A 21452-nucleotide genomic window follows, 5' to 3' on the forward strand; every position below is an offset into this window, starting at 1 on the left:
GCATGCAGTGTGTAGTACAATTAGGCAAACAGCTAAGAAGTAATTAATTCTTTTCCCTCCAGTTTAGCATATGATGTAGATTGCAAATATTTACTATAATCACCCTTGACCGTCTGTACTGTGCAGTCCAGGAAGGCTTTACGGGGGGGATTTTTATGTCAGGAGAGATGCCTGAACTTTCTTTCCCCCACTCTTGCTCCTACTCCATGAGCCCCCACCACCCATGTTATATGTCCCAGGTCTCTGTTGGACACAAAGTGTACATTTCAATTGGTAAAAACCAAAAGCTGTGGCAGAGATTAAAAAAGGCTAATGACATTCCTTTGATGTTTATACGCCCAAAGACTTATAAAAGATTTCCATAATTTACCCACCCTTGCTAGTATTTAGACCTGGATTTCTTTCTGGAAAGAAAAGTAGAAAGACTTGGAAAACTCGCTTTCAAGTATTCACTATGTATGTAAAACCCAATGGACTTCTCTCATCCTCTGAGAAATTCACAAACGGTTCATGGATGCAGATGGGCGCCATTGAAATGATTTGGCATATGAATTTATTTTTTTAAACAAGAAACTAATGGGCGAGAACTGCATATTCAACATCATTTGAGATTTAGTAATCAAAATTGAAAGCAGGAGGAAAGTGTAGCCTTGCTAGATTGTTGGCAAAAACAATGTGATTATTTCAGTGTAGCAAGAAAGAGGGATGAACGATAAAATACATTACTCCGTGTATGCTTTATTTCATAACGATGCTAATGAGCCCGCTGGGATTAAAATCTCACACCCCCTTCTATATTTACTCCTTCTTCTCCCCACCCCCCGCTCCTGGTTTCTCTGCTCATTTCGGAGCGGGAAAGGCAAACCCTTCCTTCTTCGGGGCCAGAGGTTTCATTAGAGCTGATTTATTGAAATTCGGGCTTTAATCTCAGGTGGGACACCGGAGGAATTGGCGCTGTCGTCAAATAGGAAGAGGGTCGCTTTCCACTTTACACTTCCTGGGCTGCTTTTTTCCTCTCTCCCTGCAAATGTCAACATTTGTTCTCAATAAGAGAGTTATTGTTTCAGGAAAGCTGCTCACCAACTGCCTTTAGGAGCAGAAAAAAAAAAAAGCGTAGCCCACCTTTGTTTGGCTGGAGGCTGAGGAAAGGGATGGGGACGGACGGAGGTAACACGCAGCTCAGGCCAGCAGCGGACAGACAGACAGACAGACAGACAGACAGACAGACACATGAGAACTGCTGCTGCGCACCAGCTCTCGGCTGGAGGGAAACGGGCTCGGCTAAGGGAAAAGTTAATGTAAAGCGCAATGGGCATCTGCATTTCTCTCCCCTCTCCACTGACGTACTTGTCCCCGACTTGCTCAGCCCCTGTAACAGAGAGGCAGGCTGCAAGGAAAAAAAAAAAAAAAGAAAAATTAACAAAACAAACCACCAACACAACAGCAAAAAAGGACTGCCCTCACGGACTTCTATCCGCGGAGATCAGGTCTTCAGGTTTTGGGGAGGGATGGAAGGGTGATCTTCCAGGTGAAGAAAGAAGATGTAAGGTTAGCTGTCTGACTCGGCCCTACCTGACGGCAGCCACCTCCCTAACGGGCCATCAATCAGCTCGGGACACGGCGGGGCCGCCAGCCCCGCGGCGAGGAGCGGGAGTGGCCCGGCACCGGCCAGCCCGGAGCGGACAGAGGCAGCCCGGCCCGACCCGCTCCCCTCCGCTCCGCGGTGGCCTCTCCGTGTCCATCCTCACGGGGAAAAAAACCGCAACCCTGTCACCACTGAAAGTTTCTGGCCCCGTCACATGTTACATCTCACTTGAAGGCGGTTCAGACTCAGTGCTCGTCTGAGGGACCGTGGCAGGAATGTAATCAATACCGGGAGGGTTTTATTGCTTATTAACTTTTGAAACAAACCACCCTTCCCTCCAACCCCACCTCACCCCCACAAAAAAAAAAAAAAAAAAAAAAAAAATCCAAAACAACAAATAGAAAACACGACCAGTCAAAAACAAACAACCCCCCCAAAAGAAAACCAAACAAAAACCACCACACCAAAATAAACCCCGGACAGAATTTATATATAAGTCGATCTATTCTTTGCCTTCTTCATTCAGACATATCTCGGGTACTTAGACGACCTTCCCACGATCCAGGTAGTCGAAAAGAGCTTTTCCATTGTAGGAACTGAATAATGATGGTAAAAAAATACTGTTATTAGAGTAATACTCCACATTAAGTAATGTGATGTGCATCCCTTTGTTTTTAATCCAGTAACTAATAACTTAGGTATGTTACCAGCTTCTAAAGGAATAAAAGCGAGGGGGGGAAATAAAAGTTAAAAACAAAGGGATCCATAGCTCATAGTCAAAGCACCCATGCATCTAATCCCTGATTATTATTCGGCGTCTCTGAAGCAGAGTATTTATTGAAAGTACAGAGGGAAAGTGCGGTCCGCGGGACACGCCGGCACACAGGTAGCTCGGAGCTGCAGGCAGGCGGGCTCTGGGGGAGTGTTTTACCTATGAGCGCTCTGCCCGAGGTGACAGCCCCGCTCCCCCAGCCTGGACCCGTGCCCCCCTCCCTAGCCGTGACTCATGGAATAATGTCACCATTTCACATCCAATCCCCACCGAGACGGCTGCATTTTCCTAAAGCAAAGTAAGGGACAGAGGGACGTGGCCACTCGGCCCCGGGGGTGGTCACGGTTAACCTGGATCCTTTCGGGATTTAGGGATTGAAGGGAAAGGGCGGGAGGTGCCACCCCTGCCCTGCTGGTCTCGGAAAGGCAGGAAAGCACACAGGCAGAAAAAGTCACTTTTCCACTCCGTCTTGTGTCCTTCGTGACGGAGGATTTCAAAATACTCCCGAATATTTGTGCAGGGGACAAAAAAAAAAAAAAAAAAAATCTTATTGCTCCTTGTTCGGCGGCTGTGTGGATATTGTTGCTGCTCGGGCTCTTAAAGAATGCCTAGGAAGTAAAATAAAAATAAGTATGTGCATTTTTATAGGGAGATAAATTGACAATTTATTGTGTATAACTTCTGATCAATTATTAAACGTTAGTGTCAACAACAGGGTTATAATTACCTTCAGTTATTTAAAGGGATATTTATTTTTTCTTCTCTCTGATCTGGTAATTAGTTAATGCTCTGGAGTAATGAATTCAAAGCTGATTTGATAATGATTGAGGCAGGTTTTTTTCCCCTCTCTTTTGGCAGCCCCCCCTCTCGGGGAGGGGGAGGGTAGGAGGTGTCTCTCCCCGTTTGCAAAGAGTCCATGTAAAGGCAAATCACTGCGCGTTTCACTTTTCAGACCATAAATAACGATTCGGGGAGTAAAAAGGCGAAATGACAAACAAATAGAGCGCAGCTGGGATGAATAAGGCCGATCAAAGTTAGCGGGGGCCGACGCTTCCCGCAGCCGCCGCAGGTCTGAGTCCCATAAAGGTGCCAGCAACTCTTACCTCTCTCCCCGAGATCAAGGGAGAGGGCGAGCAGGACATTTTAACCCCCTGACATCTTCCCTCGAGCGGAGGAGGGGAAAGGGAAGAAGGAGACTGCATATTTCTTGTTTGGGGGAATTAATGCCTTCACCATTGCTCTAGGGAAGGGGTTTCACCTGGAGCCCGTGAAGCTCCCGCCCAGCCCGCGGAGGATGCACAGGGGACAGAGGGGAGAGGCGCAGCGCAGAGCGGGGCTGGCTCGGCTCCTCGGAGCGGCAGAGGCGCAGCCCGGTGCGTGTTCCCCAACCTGGCTCAGCCCTCAGGATGGGGGATCAAAAAAAAAATTTTTTTTTTCCCTCCTTGGGGGAGCTCGGCAGAGCTTCATCGTGAAGAAAAGCAGCAAAAGAGCAGCCCGCAGGAGCCGTGGCTGCTGCCTTGTTCCCGTGTCTTGGGGCGTGGGTAACCCCCTCCTCCCGGGCCTGGGACTCGGCAGCCCGGGGGAGGTAACTACGGAAAACTCCCCTTCCCCCCGCCCCAGGGGCGTGTGGCGCTGAGCCGAGGTAGAAGCTCCATTGTTGCCTCCCTCCCCTCTTCCCTAGACCTCTACTTAATTTAGCGTCAGGCGAGGTCTCGGAGCCAAAAGGGATGATTTTTTTTTTGTTTTGTTATTTTTTATTTTTATTTTTTTTTTCTTTTCTTAACGCGATGGGGCTCGTTTTACGTCAGCTCTGGGTGAGATGGAATAAGTGTATATGATATTGTATGTAACAGTTATACGTTTATATATAAAAATGTTTTCCCAATGCAACAAAACTGCACTGGGAATTGCAGTGCAAAATGCAAGTTTTAAAATTAATTCATCCTGACAGGTCTGACATCGCCCGGCTCCCTTTTTCCTGCAACTACGTCCGCAAATGAATGCCGCCTCCAGAGTGTATGTTTTAATTTGTCACATCAAGGCAATAAAAGGGAGCGATATATACTTAAGCCATTTAACATTGTAATAACAGGTTTAAAGGAGCAATTAAATGGTAGTGAGTCGCATGTCTGACTTTCTATAGGCATTACCACATCAATGGTACCTTTTAGGCTGACTATAACTTAGCATGATTGTCTCAATTAGTTTAGCTACATGATAGTTATTGTGAACTCTTTGTGAGTAATCAATGTTACGCAAGCTTATGGGAAGGAGGCTTTAATAGGGGTGAGCAGCAGCTAAATCACACGAACCTCCTATTTTATGGAAACACCTTTCTCTCTCTCTCTCTGTTTCTAGCTCTCTCCCTCTCCTCTTTATTTCTTTCCTCCAAGCCCCAAGAAAGAAACGGTAATTTATAGACTTATAAATCTGTTTCCGAGGTCGCTGTAGCTGAACGTAGATTTACAGGCAAAAAGCAGCTTCTGCCGCGGTTTATCAACGAAAGAGCCCAGCGCGGATGGCGAGGCACCCCCGCTCCGCCTCTCCTTGGCTTTAGCGGTGCATGTCGTGGCTGTTCACTGTCACGATTAAGCCCCGAGCCACAAATAACCTTGAGGGATGCTCACGTATCAGATGATACGTGTGTGCAGAAGTCCTAGGGGCGCCTGAGCTTCCCCTTTCTGACACGGGAGCGCTTTCTGACACGGTCCGAGCGGAGCGCTGCGGGGACAGACACGCGTGTGCGTGCGGAACAGGAGCGGGTGTTCGCCTGTGTGGGTGTTAAGACGAGGGGCGGAGGGAGGAAGGACTGCAAAGCTGGCTTATAAATACGATTTAATGCAGAGAGAAGGGTCCTGCCGGAGCAACGGGCCGCTTGGTAACTTCTTAATTCTCCACTTACGGACTCTCTTGCTAAATACTGAGCTACGGGTGGCTACCGCAAAATAGAGGGCTGGAAATTGAGTGGGAGATGCTTGAATTGCTTCAAAACACTAACAAGTATGTACTGTTTTCTGTCACGGGAGAAAAAAAAAAAGAGCGAGGAACGGGGTGCAGTTGAAATTTAAGATAAACAAAATGCAGGGATATTTCTGTTGGTGAAGTTATTCTCATTAGTCCTAACAATGACTCGCTATTAGACAAGGCTGGAGTCAGCCTCAGTCGCAAGATTTCAGATCTGCAAGCTTTTTTTCTTCTTCTTTTTTTTTTTTTTTTTACATGCACATTACATTTCTGTCATGCTTTGCAGAAGAACACGATATCCCCAAAGAACCCGAAGAAGAAAAAAAATACTCTGACAGCAACCATTAGTTAAGAGTGCAATGAATAAACCCCTTGCACAAGAGTATCAGGACTAATTAAGATTCTGTTTAGCAGCCCTGGATGGAATGTTAATGTAGCTTTGACTAACTGGGAATAAGCAGGGGGAGAAACTGCATTTTAAGAGGAATGCTGGGGTGATAACATCTCTCACTTCTTCTGTCCAAGGTCTGCCCAAGCCTGTTACAAAGTCATTATCTCAAATTACTCCTGTACTTCATTTTTAGAGGGTTTGGGCAAGATCCCCTGGCGTTGAAGCGCTGCCTAGAGCCTCACAAAGCCAATACTCTCTAAGGGGATAAAGGCTGAATCAACCCACTATCTCTACCTTCGAGAGTTTGCTGGTACCAGTTTCTTGGACAAATACAGCCAGGATTCTGGAGGCAGATTAGGATCTATTGCTGGCGTCTCCTCACAAATCCCTAAAGGGTTTTTGACCCTTTGAAGTTTCGTCTATTTTGCTTACACAGAAGTTTACATGATTAAGTCAGGATTTTACAAGGCTCAACAAGGCAAATTTAGTCACCTCGGAACACTCAACACCAAAAAAAAAGTAAAATATCCTGTTGTCCTGCTACTCGTTTAGTTCCAGAAATACTAGCATACTGTCATATTTAGAGTGATTAATAAAATAGAAAAATATCTGCAAGACTGCTTCAGCAAGGAAGAGTAAAAAATTCCTCCTCCCCCATACTATTATTAAATTATTTCTTTCGGACTTGGATTTAGCGTTCCCCCTTCCCAATGATCTTTTTTAATGCAGCTATGTTTATCAGAGAGTGGATAAAACTTCCTGAAGTTTTTTCCAGGCTTTTTTAACATTTCCAGCTTGCCTTTGCTTCCCCTTATCCAGACAGTTACATTTCTTTGTTGTCGAGCAACAAGCCCCCCTAATCCTCCCCTCTGAAGTAAACTTTTGCAAATGCTTTACTTGTTAAAAACAGCCTCGCATAATGCAAAGCTTTTTTCCTGGAATGAGAGGGCTGGGAACTGACAGCATAAACAGGAGAGGAGGAGGAGCAGAGCTCCTTCTCAGGGAATAGTTACCTATTTAAAGAAGTTTCCTGCAGTCAGAGAGTGAGTGCTGTAGCCAGGGACTGCGCTTGCAACTGGCCCACCCTACTTCCATGGCCTTCTGTGGAACACAAGCAGACTCTTTCTCTTTTTCACTTTCAGTCTTCCTCTCCCTCCCTTTCTCACCAGAGGGAAGATCACTCTGCTAAGGAATTACTCCTGCAGTTATTATCAATGAAGGAAGGAATTATCTGTTCAATTCCTCCTGCCTCTGAAATAACAGTAATAGTAATAGCAGTAATAATATTATTATTATAATTAAAATACCTGGCAGGCTGGATCAGTGAGTATCAGGGACAAGCAAAGACAATCAGGAGAGCTGCAGATTTCTCTTCCTCAATTGATTTATAATTGATGAATGGATTTTCTTGTGCAGCTGCAGTGTGGTTAAAATCTATTGAAGAGGTAGGTGTTGTGGAAGGTGTTATTTTGTACTGGAGACAGTTAGGAGTAACTGGGTGCGTTTATCAGCAGGAGATCTGAGCAAGCAACATGATTACATTGCTGTTAGTGGCTAGGATTCAACTTTCCATAGGCCTCCAGCACCTGCAGTCTTGTAGGTGACTCACATGGAGATGGTTCCTGCTGGCTGCCGGCCGCATGCTGCATCTGGGCATTGATCTGGCACAGAGTTACCCACTGATTTTGGCCAGGAATGCTTTGCCCTCCTCCTGACAAGCCGTTCACTGGTGCTGTGCTGGCGGAAATCGGTCAGGCCTGGTTTTGCAAGAAAAGGGGGAACAATGTCTTGCAGCATTTCTCTCACACATTTAAAGGAAGTGGAAGGGATTTTCATACCTCTTAACATGAGCCGTTTCCCTACTTCGGGTATGGCTTTTCCCCCTGCCTGTAGGGATGTACCTAGCAGTAAATGCATTTGCAATGTGTCTTAAGGAAACAGAACTTTAATGTGGGTATCAAGAGATATGCAAAGCTGTTATCAAGCCTCTGGATCGTGGGTGTTTACCATAGATCTGGATGAACTTTAGGACATGGTCCCTGAGTGGGGTTTTTTTTCCACATCTTCTGGATTCATACTGTAAACCATGTGGACTTCAGGGTAATACCTTGTTTTTTTCATTGCTCTTTGGGAATACAGACCCCCAAAAATTGTCAACATAAAGGACTGGCATCAGGACCTCCCTTTGCTGCTTGTAAAGGGGCTTAAGGCTATGTTGAAGGAGACTAGGTGTAAACGGGATAAAAAGGTCTTACTTGGCTTCTTATCTTTGAGAACACTTGGCCTCAGGATTGTATTATTTTTTGACCTTAAACTCATCCAAGAAATTGGGTGCTGTCTTCCCTTACGTCTAGAAAGGCTTCAGCCTTGCCAGAGGTGATTATGCCTAAGCAAGTTTGGGGTATCGACCCCAGCATGGTGACCCCACGTCCTTTAAGGGCTCAGCAGGCCTCAAACCCTAGCCCCTTGCTGGAGGTGGTCACACTCACCTTTTCCAGCATGGCATGGGGCTGGTTCTGCTGGTGAGAGCACAGCACAAACCCAACACAAAACCTCTGCAGTAGGGGTAGAAAACGTGACTCAAGCTCCTGGCCGTGCAGCCGTGTCTCTGCGCTGCCTCTCCCTCTAGGGAGCTGTGCCTCTTTCTGCACAGCCCCATTAGGAGAGGGGGAGCGAGCAAACCCCCTCCCGCCCCTTCCCCCTTCTTTACCTCTCTGTGAGAAAGGGGGCACAGAGATTTCCCTGGAGAGGCGGGCTCCAGCATATGGACATTATCTTCCCTGAGCTTGGAGTTGTGTGTGCCTGTGACTGGAGCAGATTTAAGCCACGTTTTGCCGCTTTCTGTCTTTTGTATGGGATATTTGCACACAGGCGAGGTGGCTTCGTGTTCAGGGAGAGGGCTGCTCCTGGGCAGCTGCTGAAATGCAGGTGAGGCCCAGTCCCACTGATGGGGTTTTAAGAGGGATTGTGAGGGGAAAGCTGTGGGATTTAATGCCTGTCTTTCTCTTCCTGCTTGCTCTTCTGCTGCACGAGAAGAATCTTCTTCTCAGCACATGTTTCTCCTGGGAAAAAAACAACTCACTCCAAACCCAAAACCTCCAGTGCCGTGCTCAGATCTGTTTCTTTCTACGGATCATGAGACTTTTTTTTTTTTTTTTCTCAGGGGGGAGGGGCTCATTTGTCTTCTGATTTTTAAACTTCTTTCACACTAAATTTTACACTCTAAGTTTGGAAGAGAGGTATTAATTTATAAAATCATGAAATGTAGAATACTTACCTCGTTACTCAGTTCCACAATCTGGGGCTTAGAAGCGAAAAAGTCACTGACAAAATGAATGTGAGATTTCCCTTAAAACACTGAATTCTTGACTTTAAAATATTATTGTCAGCAAAGCAGCTGCATCATTGCAATTCTATTTCTCTATATTTAGTTCAAGGTCTGTAAGCTAGACCTTTCCTCATCATTAGTCCACACACTTTTTAAAAAATTCTTATTAGAGCTGCAAAATGTGCTTATAGAGGAATAAAAATCTAACCTATTTGAATTGTTTTCATAGTAAATAATTTGAATTGCAGAATATTATTGGTGAACACGTAAGAACAAATAATTTATCTTTCTTATCTGAATATGGAAAGTTTGCCATATCAAACAAATTGTTTTGTTTTTTACAACAGTTACAGAGAACATATAGTGGAATCCTCCAGACCATTATTGTGCAAAGCCCTTTCTGAATTACAAACACACATAATTCAACTTCAGCTAACTTCAGTGGGACTTAAATACTCAAGAAGTAGCATTGAAAGGAAATTTTTGTTATCTGTAATAGCAGGAATGAAATTATAGTCCTGCAATTGACAAAATAGGAAAAAAAAATGTTTACAGGAATTAATAAACAGAAGAAAATAATCAGTTAAAAACACCTCTTTGTGATGTTTTAGAGGACTAGAAACAATAAAAATGTCTGGGGAAATACGGTCCATAATATCCTTGAAAAATCCATGCAGCTGAGTCCAATTTCTATTATTGTATCCAGTCCTAAAAAACCTGGTAAAGCTGAACAATTCATCCTTAAGTTATTTTAATGTAACATGCATATAATATTATTTTTATTAGTGGATTAGGATTAGGTTCGTGATTCTGAAGATAAGTCCCAATGTAAATCCATAATAAACTTGTTTTCAACCTAATGAAATGATTGGACAACAGATAAATCTACATTTTGTCTCTCACTTTTTCCCCCCCCTTTTTCTTTCTTTTGTTCTAATCCTTTCCATAATGCCTAGGAATATTAAATATGAATGCATTAGGTGCTTGCTTGACTCAGTGGATAATACAGCTTCACTCTTCTTCTTCCATTATCTCAGTGTTATTAGTATATTATAATAAAAGCATATATTAGATGGGCTGAAAAAAATCAGATGTGTGAAGCAGCCTCTTTTAAAATATGTGAAATCACTCATCAAACAAAATGGGAAAACAGTTTCTAATACTGTTTAATTACAAATTAACTATTTTTTGCATTTAAAGATAATAGAAGAGTATGCCAGTTCTAAAATTCAAAATCTAAAATGCATGCTTGAATACAAATCTAAAAAATTAAATATAAAATACCATCTTTCTGGTGGAAAATTGCTACCATGGATATCTACCTTTGTACAGAATGAAGTCTAGTGAAATAAATCCTGTGTGGTCATAGAAATAATTACTTTATTATAAAACATATGGATAAGAAGACAAAAGTAAGATCCCACAGCCATTATTTATGTGGTATCCACACTACCAACTGCTTGAATTGAAAGAATACGTCAGTTAAATGAGGTTTTTTTTTTAGTTGTCTATTCTTTGGTGCTGTAATATGTAAGATTCCCTGAACTGGCTCGTTCAGTGGCCAAACTCCAGCTACCTCTGGAACCCAAGACTGTAATGATCATGCCTCCAAGGCACACTGGACATGTGACAAGGAAGGCAATGATCCTGATCTGGACCTGGGAGCATTCTGGGTTTTTGTGGAAGAAATCTACTGTAGTGCACTCTTCCATCTCCATCTCTCATTGCCATAGCTTCTTTCTCAGTCTGTGATTCCAGACATAGCTGGTTAAGTACATCACAGATCAGGTCAGGTAATTTCATTTGATGTGTGGGGATCATATGTAAGACCCATATGTAGGAGAGGAGATAGGTGGGAGTAGAAAGAGAGAGAAAGAAAGAAATCACTCCTTGCAAATGTGTCTGGCACAGGCACTGTTAAAGGGCAATATGTTGGGGATCAAATGGTATGAAATATGTCAGATCTGATATTTCCTGACGTATGCTATTTCCACACTTTTAAGAAGAGATAAAAATAAGTTGTGCTGTAACTAACTCTTTTCACCTATCATCCTCAGTAAGAATCTGGTGTTTTGTGTATACACATCATCAACGGGACTGAATGACTGATACATTAGGTAGTGTCAGACATGAGGATCTGGGACTGTGCTGACTGTTGGGAGCTTATCTTGACTGCTTTCTTTTTACTTCATCTGCCGAAGCCATCAGATAATTCTGGAACAGCATCTACCTGTGGCAAAGATATACTTCTTGTTCCTTGTTAGACAGTCTTCGTCATCGCAGCAATTATTTGATGTGGAGAGTAAAGGGGGGCAATTTTTGTGGCCTTCCTTTACTTTCCCTCTGAATGTTCTCTAATACTGAGAACACTCTCAAGAGAAATGTGGTTTGTTTATATGCAGGAGAGTGCAGGAGGAAACCGCAGTTTTACCAAAATTGGAGTTTTATAATGTTCAGCCAGGATTTGTCTATTTGCTGAGACAGAACTATCAACTTATAACATTGGCAATGCCCAAGTTAAACTATATAGTTTTCAAATATTTTTAACACTGAAAATGTGACATCATATTACTGTAGTTCTACATGTTAAACATATTAATCTCTACAAATATACTAATAATACATGAATCAATACAGAAGGATCTACGAGTTGACTTTAAGGGAATACAGTTGCCTTTATCTAAGAATGTAAACACATTTAGAGGTATAGTAGATAAACCATAATGAGATTAGGCTTTCCATCAATTCATTTAAAATTTATGCTTGCAACTTTTGTTATACTCTGTAAGGTTCTCCTGCATGAACCCTGTGTAAGGAAACCAAAAAATGAAGATAAAAAATTTAAGTTATTCTTTATCCAGCTATTCAGGCTTTATTGCAATGTACAAAGAGAATGGGATAGACTTTGTAATATTTTGAGAAAAAGTTCTAAATCAGGTGGTTTTTTTTCTTTGTTCTTAAACTGCCAATAAGTCAGGCTTTGCAGTGATAAGTAACTATGTGCAGCAGGATTTCAACAAGTCCATTCAATATATGACCTTGAAGAGAAATTTGGAGCTCGGTAAGATGTTCAAGTAATTTATATCTCAAAACTCTTAAATGCATTTCCATTTTTACATGAGTACAAAGCATACCTTGGTTGAAAATAGTCACTCATGTTACTCAAAAGAGACTGGTGAATTTGTTCAGATATTTTGCCTGATGAGTTTTTTGTGAATTTGACAAGAAAAACAGATCATGGATTTGACGTGATTACATGCAAATGCAGGTAAACAGAAAAAAACTTTGAAATGCATGCAAAAATAACAATGCTAGCAGATTGTTAAAAATAGATAACATTCAATGAACAGTTATATGTATGTATATGCTGCAGATGGAGCTAAAAGTAAGATCCCTATTTAAAGATGGATAACATTTTCTTATATAAGATTCTGGTGTGGTTCTTGCTATCCTTCAGACAAGAATTTTTTATGTCTGATGTCAGCCTTGCAATGCATGTCTTGCTTTTATATAACAAGAAAGCTTCAACAAAACAGTTTAACTGTTTCCAGGAATGATAGGGAGAAATTGTTTGGTTTGCTAATGTTAAAAATCTGCGTGACCTTACTAGATAAACTGCTTTACAGTAAATGATCTAAATTTAAGAAGGAGGTATCTTGAGGCCAAAAGGAGGTGCATTTTTTCCTTTCCCTGTAAAAATATACACCTATTTGGCAGAGTTAGCATTGCTATAATAGCTTGGAGTTTAATTATTTGTAGATTTTATCTGTAATGTGTATATTCAAGGCTGGCAATCTCAGAGCAGAGCTAAGCATGTCATTCCTTATAATTGTTTCTCTTATGTGCCTTGGTAACTGTAGAAGTGAGGGCAAGAACACTGTCTCTTTTTCTGCTCTTATTCTTCCTTCGTTGCCACCCCTATCAGTTCAGAGCAGTCTGAAGAAGGTCAGATTAATCATCCTTGAATCAAAGTTTGAGTGGGGAGCAGAGCTGGGACAAGGCCAGATGTCTGCAGCACTTGGGATCTGGAGGAGGAGGCAACTGGCTCTAGAAGAGACCATAGACAAGGTCAAGCAGTAGAAACAATAAAAAAATAGGAAGAGAGGTGAGAAGAGCATGTCCAGAGGAAAAGATAAAAGTGGAAAATGACAGGTTAGAAAAGAAATGTCTATGGCCACCAAAACACATCATCTTTCAGGATGTGGGCTAGGACCTAGGATTTCTTCTTTTTCAGAGCTCCTCTTCTACTTACTAAATAATTGGGATGTCGCTGGCAGTGTACATCTCTAATTCCCTATATCGTGGGACCAAAATCACTGCTGATTACTCCCTTGTTTCAGGTGAAAAAACTTCTGCTGGAATTCAGATTCCAGTGCTGTAGTCCACAATGTGAGAAATGGGAACATTTCACATGATTAACATTTTTGTCAGACTGAGAAACAAAGAAGTGATTATCTTTTTTCTTCCCTAGGCCTTGCATCATCCCACTTGATTGTCTGCTGAATAGACAGATTTCTCAGAATGAGGCAGTGTTTCAAAAACTAGCTTTCATGAGTGGATTTCCTAACTTTTTAATGTTTGGCCTTGTAGCTCCAATGTTTTGTTTAAACTCGATTCTTCAATCAAGCAGCAAACGCTAGAACAAAATGACACAAGTGGCTTTTTGTCACTCATCCATACTATGATTGTTTAAATGTACGTATGTGCGTGTGAGAATGTGCACATATATGCACTTTATATGTGTGTATATTTATATACACACAGGGATGTGTTCTCTCTCTTCGTATATCTTTTTTGTGGGCTGAAGATGGAAAAAAGTGTAGCAGGGAATTACATAATCCTATAAGCAGTTGTGTTGGTGAATTAATTTACCTTATTTGAGTGAGGACTGCCAAATCCAGCATGAGAATTTGTGACATTGATGTTATTCAGATGTGAGAGTTTCTAGGACTGCAACTACTGGCTGCAGTTATTTGGAGACTTTCTGTTTCTTCCAACTGTTAGCGCTGCAATACGCTGTAACTAACTGATTGCAGCGAGGCTCCATGCTGAATTTACACATACAGAGTTCCATATCTGCCCAAGAATGTATGCACATAGCTAGTGCCATTGTAGGCACCGAGCCATTTGTAAGTTTAAAGTTACTGATTTACATTAACATTTGTAGGATTTGCGCCCTGGTTAATTTGTCGTCTTCCTAAATGGGAAAGGGATATGGACAAGTCTGGGCTAAACTGACAAATGTGTTAGTCCTGCCAAAGTGTATTCATAGTGTATCTAATGCTTTTCTTGAGTCAGTTGGTCAGTCAGTCAGTGATTCTACCAAAAAATTACTCCTAGAAAGGAAAACGAGCTTAAGAACTTAGAAGCAGGAAGGGTATGTGTCAGAGGAGAATTTATTTTTCTCTTGCTTCCTTTCAGCTACTCCAGAGAAATAAGACCTGACATAATGTATATGAACTAACAAACATCTAACACTTGATGAGGTCCAATAAGGGAATATGAAAATAGGCAATCATATGAAATAAAATTTTATGGAACTTGCAGTTCACAACTATGCTGATCAGTAGTCACGCTGGTAAGAATTCAGATCTCTGTTTTTCATGTATGTATACATATATCCCTGTTTCTGCTGGTGTTTTACACAAATGCCGACACACATATGCACAGGCACTTCTCTCTAGCATAATGGGGATTGATTCTTATGCAAATTACCAGCACCATTTTGACCTCAGATTCTGTTTCAGAATGTTTGCTAATTTTTGATTAGTGTTTATAATACCAGAAGAATTATATCAAAGCATTTTTCCAATAGTCAACCAACAGGACTAAAAAATGTCTATTCTACCATAAAAATGCCATCAATCTCAATAATTTATGTATCAGATCAGGACATCGCCACTGTCTAAAAATGATGTCAGTTTTAAGAAGGCAATTGAAATGTGCTTGAGCAGGCCTGAGCCTAGCAGGGGTCTGTAAATTCACAGTTAAAAATTTCTTACTGTAATAAGCTCCTGTCTTGCCAATAGCCGTGTGCTGGACTTCCTTGACGCTGTATAATAAGATTTCATATGTTTTAAATAAGTGTTGTCTGGGTGCAGGAAACATTGAGATAATATACAAGACAAATTTAGAGATAGTTTATCTGACCTATTGAGTGCCTGACTGTCACATGGGACAATGAGCTCCGGTGCTTATGCCCTCTATGACTGCCTCAGGGACTGAGGAATGTAGCATCCAGGGGTGAAGCTGGCTACTCCTGACTGGAGATGTCTTTCCACTGAAGTCTTAGAAAAGCAGCAGTCTTAGGCTGAGCAAAACCCCTGCTCCTAAAAGAAGGCTGGACTCTGAGCAGTCACTATTGTGTTTAGCAACATTAAAAAATGCAGAAGGGCACAGAGGTCTAAAATGTGCAGGAATTCACAGCAGAAATTTGGAGGATTTCTTCAAGATGCCCAAGGATCATTTGGTCTGACTAAGGTCCAGGGGGAAGTCCAGTTTTATTTTCCCAAGTCTAAGGAGCTTGTGCCTGACAAGGGGAACTGGGGCCCAGCTCTGGGAAGGCAAGCATCCAAAATCTGCTCCATCCAGAGGGATGGGACGGTTTGGACTACATAATTTGCAGTGGTGTTGTTCTTGGTTTCACTTTCACCATCCCAAGTGCATTCCTTTAACAAACCCCTGCCTCAGGCAGCTGTTTATTTTGCCTTTATCAGTCTTGTTAAAAAAAAAAAAAAGAAAAATGAAAAAAGATGGAAAATTATCAAATAAGAGACAATGCTTCATAAGCATCCACTATAATATTTTGCTTAAATACATTTAAATACATTTTAGAGGTTTCTCTTTATAGACATTATTAATATTTTATACATCAGATTTTCGAAGATGAGAGCAAGTATTATAGATGTTTAAGTTGTGCTGTTAAGATATCCACTTATAAGTAAAATGAAAAATAACAGGAGCTGAGCAATGTGTACAAAAATTCAAGTACTGTTAGAAAGTTTCTTAAATATCAACAGAACATTAGGCACCTTGAGAAATGCAAAAGGGGAAAAATAAGAGCTATCAGATACAGTATTTTGTGCTTTTCCCCTGGAATTTGTTGACACAATTATTTTTTAATTACTTTATTGCAGTCTGCTTTGTTACTGATATAATTGAGTTCCTCACTATTTCAGGTTAAGCAGTAAACCCCTACCAAACCCGAGGTGTAACATGCATTAGCTAAATGTGACCCTTTAGACCTGTCAACTGATTAAAATCAAGTGGGTTGTGTCAGTTCACAGACCTTACTAAAAGTTCACTGGAAATGTCAGAAAATCTCTCTTTTATTTAATTGAGATGTGGATGAAATGGTAAGTAGAGGTATTTCTCCATATCTAAAAAGGCCTGATTAAAAGAATTTGAGCTGTGTTTTCAAACACGTTATTGGCTCTAGAAGGGGAAATGGCTAATGCATGAGCATTTCAACTGTCCAAGAGGATGATATAGTCAATCAAATTAGCCCTTTTTACTTGTCAATGACAGATAAAGATGTTTATGCATGCTATTATTTGTTGAGATTGCTTGTTAAATAGCTTTACTGGTGCCTTTAAACAATAATCTAAACACAAATGAGACCATTCAATATACTGTTCTATAGAATGAAATTTCTGTCAGAGCCATGTGACTGGATATCAAAGTGACTTGACAGCATTTTAGTCTTTTAGTTGAACTCATTTTACCCTGGGGTTTTTTTTTCTGGTTGTTGCTCATTTGTTTGCTTTATTTTTCCTCCTTTTTTTTTTCTTTCCTGCAAAAGAATGGCAAGTCCGGTTTAATCAATTGACAAAAAATACTTAGTTCATGGCTTACATTATGAAATTATTATATTTGTAGCTGAGAGGGAGGCTGAATTCACACAAATATTTCTTGTTAGGCAAATCTGGAATATAGATCAACTGTAAGTACCAAACGATGAAAGCAAATCTGGAATATCTTATGTCTCCTCTAGTAAAACATAAACAGATGCAAAATGTCCAACACAATATTTTTGGTCACTTTTTGATGCCCATTGTTATACCTTAACTACCAACATCAGGATGAGTTTCCTGTATGTTGAGAATTCTAGATTGTGCAGCTTCACAGTTTTGTTCTGAAGAACTTTATTTAACCTACCACCACTCTAGAATAGCCCTCTGAGCTTTATATTACAACAGAACATTTAGAGGGTCCTGGCAGCAGAAAAATTCACTTAGCTTATTTACATATTTTAGGCATTTGAATGTACTTGGTCGAAGTGAAACGTCAAAATAAATCAGTTAATTTCTGCCTTGGTTCAGTGTGTTTAAGAAGTCCTGTAATACTGTTAATAGCACTAAGAAATAGAACTGCCTAAGAATTTTTTCCATAGTTTAAACTTTTGTATAAGTTTGCTCCCTAGTTAAATCTCACATAGAGAAATTTTTCAGTACAATCATATTTCAGTAAATCCACACAGGAATATTAGTCGTAGTTCATTTAATCACCAAATCCTAACAATTAAGTATTCACTTCATTAAAGACATTAAAAAATTCTGGCCAGCTGTTTCCTGCCACTTGGCTGAGGACAAGGTGGAGAAAGACAAGCAATTCAATCCTCGGTAACTCTCAGTTGTGTTCAGCATAATTCTGCCACATAATTATACTTTCATAATTTTATTCCTAAACTAGAATCTGAATCCAAGGGGGGTTCTATGACTTATGGGCTTAAATTCTGACATGTTTAAATTCATGTTGTACACACAAAAATTTCCGAAGATTTTAGTAATCAACTTAGACAAATGCTTTGTTTAGTCAACTGTGCTTTCCCTTTTATTTTTTTTAATAACTTTAAATTAAAGTAGTCAAATAGATTGAAGAGGGAGGTATAATTAACATACTATTTGTATATATAAATGATGGATTAGTTATTTGCTCTGTTCCTGGAAGAACATTTTCTGTTCTGGTACACACACAAAATTCTGGAGCATTAAGAACTCTTTGTCAAAAATCAAGGTGGCTGTATCATGATGGTTTTAAAGCTTCTGGCAATTTTTATGAACGGAATGTAAAAACAAATAGTGATTACAACAGAAGAGTGACTTTAAAAATATCTATTTGATTGCAGGAACAATCAGGCCTGTTGCCCATGAAAATAAGTGCTAAGGTACCAAATAATAAATCAATATTCTAAGGTCAAAATCTAAACAGACACAGATCAGTGAAGTTGTATGGACTTCTCCTAAGCTGTGCTTATTTATACAGCTGGGTCTGGCTATAGGGTGCTGCAAAAATGACAAAGTTATCCAATTTGATCATAATTCAAGAGAACTCTCCCTGGAAACAGAGTTTAGCATTCTGTAAAGCCCACGGAGAAGATTAGGAATGTCAGGACAGGATCAAAACCTATCCACTGGCCCAGGAAACGCTGAACAGGACTATGTGAAATCCTGCCTGTCCCTGGGGTGCCAGCAGCTCAGCCCAGGCACTTGTGGCCACTTGTGCACTGCATATTTGTGTCCTCTCCCCAGTATAAGGCTGTTACTGATTTTCTTTGCAAGAATAAGCAGGATACAGCCTTTTCAATAAAAAAAATCATCTGCTTACAGCCTAACAGCTGCAGAGCCAGCAAATTTTTGCAAATTTCCTTCTCTCCTCTGTGTAGCTCCTATCCCAGTTCCGTGTCCTCAAGCCCTTGAACCAGGGGAGTGGGATGTACTGAGCTGTAGACTCTATTCCTACTGCATAGGCTAATTAATGGGAAAAAGTGCATTCATTTTGCCTTGCCTTGGGGTTTTAAAATCGAAGCACAGCTTCTCATGATGCTGCCAGCAGCTTGATTTTATTAGTTCTTCCTGGGCATACTCTGTGGGCTGTGATCTGAGTCAGCTCAGCCAGTAGGGACTCATTCAAGGGGCAAGAAAAGCATTTACTACAGAATCCCTCAGGGGAGCCAGAACTAATCTGGGATTCCTACCAGGTTAGTAAGCAAGGTGCCCAGCTCTTCATCCTAGCTTGAACTAGAGCAAATCCAAAACACTGTAAAGTTCTCATTGCCTTCAGGGCCAGGCACCAACCAAGGAAAATTTTTGGGTACTAATTTTTGACTTAAATTTAGCCTAAACTCCAGGCAGGTGTTGTGTTCCTAATGGACTCACTTCTTTAAACATTTCACCTCAAGAGGTCTTCAGCATGTACTTATAAATTAGGCATAAATCTTAAATTTTTCCTTTGAAAAAGGATACTTTACTCAACTTCATGAGTGCGACCAGCTAGAGCTTTAGGTAAGTATCTTCTAAGGTAATGTACTGATTCCCTCCTGATGCACTTCTTAAGTTTTGTAGTCTCATCTGCTCTTTAGCTTTCTATTTATAATTTTTAGGGTTGCTTTGCTCTTCACTATATGGGTTTTGAGAATGGTGTTCTAGTTTACAAATAATATTCACATTTATTTTGTTTTTCACTGTTATATGGTGGAGACAGAAACCGTAACCCTGTGCTTTTGTGGAAATTTGTAAATAAGATTATCAAAGAGGAAAAGTAGGTAGGTGGCACTAATCGTAGTCTGAAACTACTGCATAGACTCTTTTACTGAGCTTATACTTACCTACTTGCAGCAAAGATAAGCATCACAAGGAAATGCAGTAATATTTGTTCAAGGTTTCTCTTTTTGCTTCAAATCTCATTTTATTGCTGTAGTTTTTCCTATTGCTGCTGTTAATTTAATCAGTAGTTTCATCTCAATGGGCTTTCATGCCCTGAAGAGATATGAGGGCTTACAAGGATCAGATAGCATAAGGATATAAAGCTAGGAGACTTGATGACTGCATAGATGAGCCAGAAAACAGCAAAACTGTCACCTGCAGCTTGCTAAAGCCTAGATGTTCTCAGAACACCGCCTTACTTTCCCAACAGGACAGATAAAAATTCAGAAATTTTGAATATGTCTTTCCTTTTCTGAAGATAACTTCTCAAGTAACATGGATGGTAATGACTGAAAGAAAAAAAAAAAAAAGCTAGTTCTGCTGCTGGATCTCTGAAGGGATTGAAGGAAGTTTAACAGCCTTTAGTCAGGTGCTGAATTTTTTGTATGCTGTGAGTGGGATAGTTAGTCTCCGTAGCCTGACTCTAACCACAGCCACTGAGCAGATAAAAAAAAAAACTGTCCTGGAACAAGTAAAAGAGAAGAGAAGCTTTTATCTTTTGCAGGTACGTGCTCTGCTGAGCACTCTGTCAGGTCTGTGACAGTCAACAGCAAATAAGGATCTGCAATGCAGAGCACAAGTTGTCATTATCAACTGAGACATTCCATCCAAAAACAGATGGAGAGAGATGCCACACCTTGTTTTACAAAATGCACATTGAGAAGGTAAGTGGTACCTGTGAATCTTCCAGTAACTCTTTGCTAAATTTATGACCTCTGACTAAGCATTGTGTCTTGCCAAGGAGGAGACAGCTTTTGGTGTGCACAACAGGACTGTGGAAGCCTAGAAAACTCCATTTCAGAAATTTCAGATCCCCATAGATTTTTGTTCTACATTTGATGTCTGACTGGCAGACATTAAAGTTTGAGATAATCACCCTGAGCTCCTTCTATAGTCAGTATAGTCAGTAGTGGGACTAGAGCCTTAGCTAAAAGCTGGAGGGCTTAAGTGCAGTTTCCTAGATGTGCAGGGAAGCACTGAAGGCACGTATGTTGTTTTACAGAGCTGGGTTCTAGTCACGCCCTCAAAACATGGAAGCACAGACCAAGTTATGTAACCTCTCCAGGCTACTTCTGTCCTGAGCTGCAGCAGTCTCTGAGGTAGGTCAGTTTCCCTTCTCATTTGTTCCATGGTTTCTGGGAAGATTTCCTCCTAGAATAAAGTTTACAGGAGCAAAGATAAGAATGTCATTAAAATCAGCAACTAGTTGATATACTCAGGCTGCATAAGACCTGAGAGATGTCAGACTTAACAATTAAAAGACTATCAGAAAAACAGAGAGAGATCAGAGGCCTTGACAAGGTTAGCAAAATTAAAGAAAAAGGAGTTATACAGATAAAATGTTTACATTTTCATGATTAATTTATTAGAATAAATAATATTCCTTTGAATATGGCTTCCGTATCAAAGTGAAAGGAAAAAAAAACACACCAAAGTATCTCATCCCAGATATTTTTTATGTGTGTGAAGCTCGAATCACTCACAGTTTGTACCTCCAAGTGAAGGAAGGCAGTCCTGTTCAGTTGATGGGTGAGTCAAACTCAGTGGGTGCAACTAAAGCTTGTAGAGGCCTGTGAAGGATAACTACTTTTTACCATACTTGTCACCATGCCACTCACTATCTGCATGGAATGATCTATTACTGCTGCTGTTGCTGACAAAATCTGCTTTTTTTTCCACCCCCCCACATGCTTATCCTGCCCAACAGC

The 21452-nt window shown here is 40.8% G+C and overlaps 1 long non-coding RNA gene across 1 annotated transcript; it reads left to right on the plus strand.

Moving 5' to 3' along the window:
• Positions 1-3105: 3105 nt before the first annotated feature.
• LOC148185107 (uncharacterized) lies at positions 3106-4528 on the plus strand. The gene is made up of 3 exons (XR_015774378.1): positions 3106-3443; positions 3602-3730; positions 4309-4528. It is a non-coding gene; the product is annotated as an uncharacterized LOC148185107 (long non-coding RNA).
• The last annotated feature ends 16924 nt before the right edge of the window (positions 4529-21452 follow it).

The sequence above is a fragment of the Pseudopodoces humilis genome, chromosome 1 (genome assembly GCF_049639895.1).
Source record: "Pseudopodoces humilis isolate 2021_Gansu_Grassland_sample_001 chromosome 1, ASM4963989v1, whole genome shotgun sequence".
Lineage (NCBI taxonomy): Eukaryota > Metazoa > Chordata > Aves > Passeriformes > Paridae > Pseudopodoces > Pseudopodoces humilis.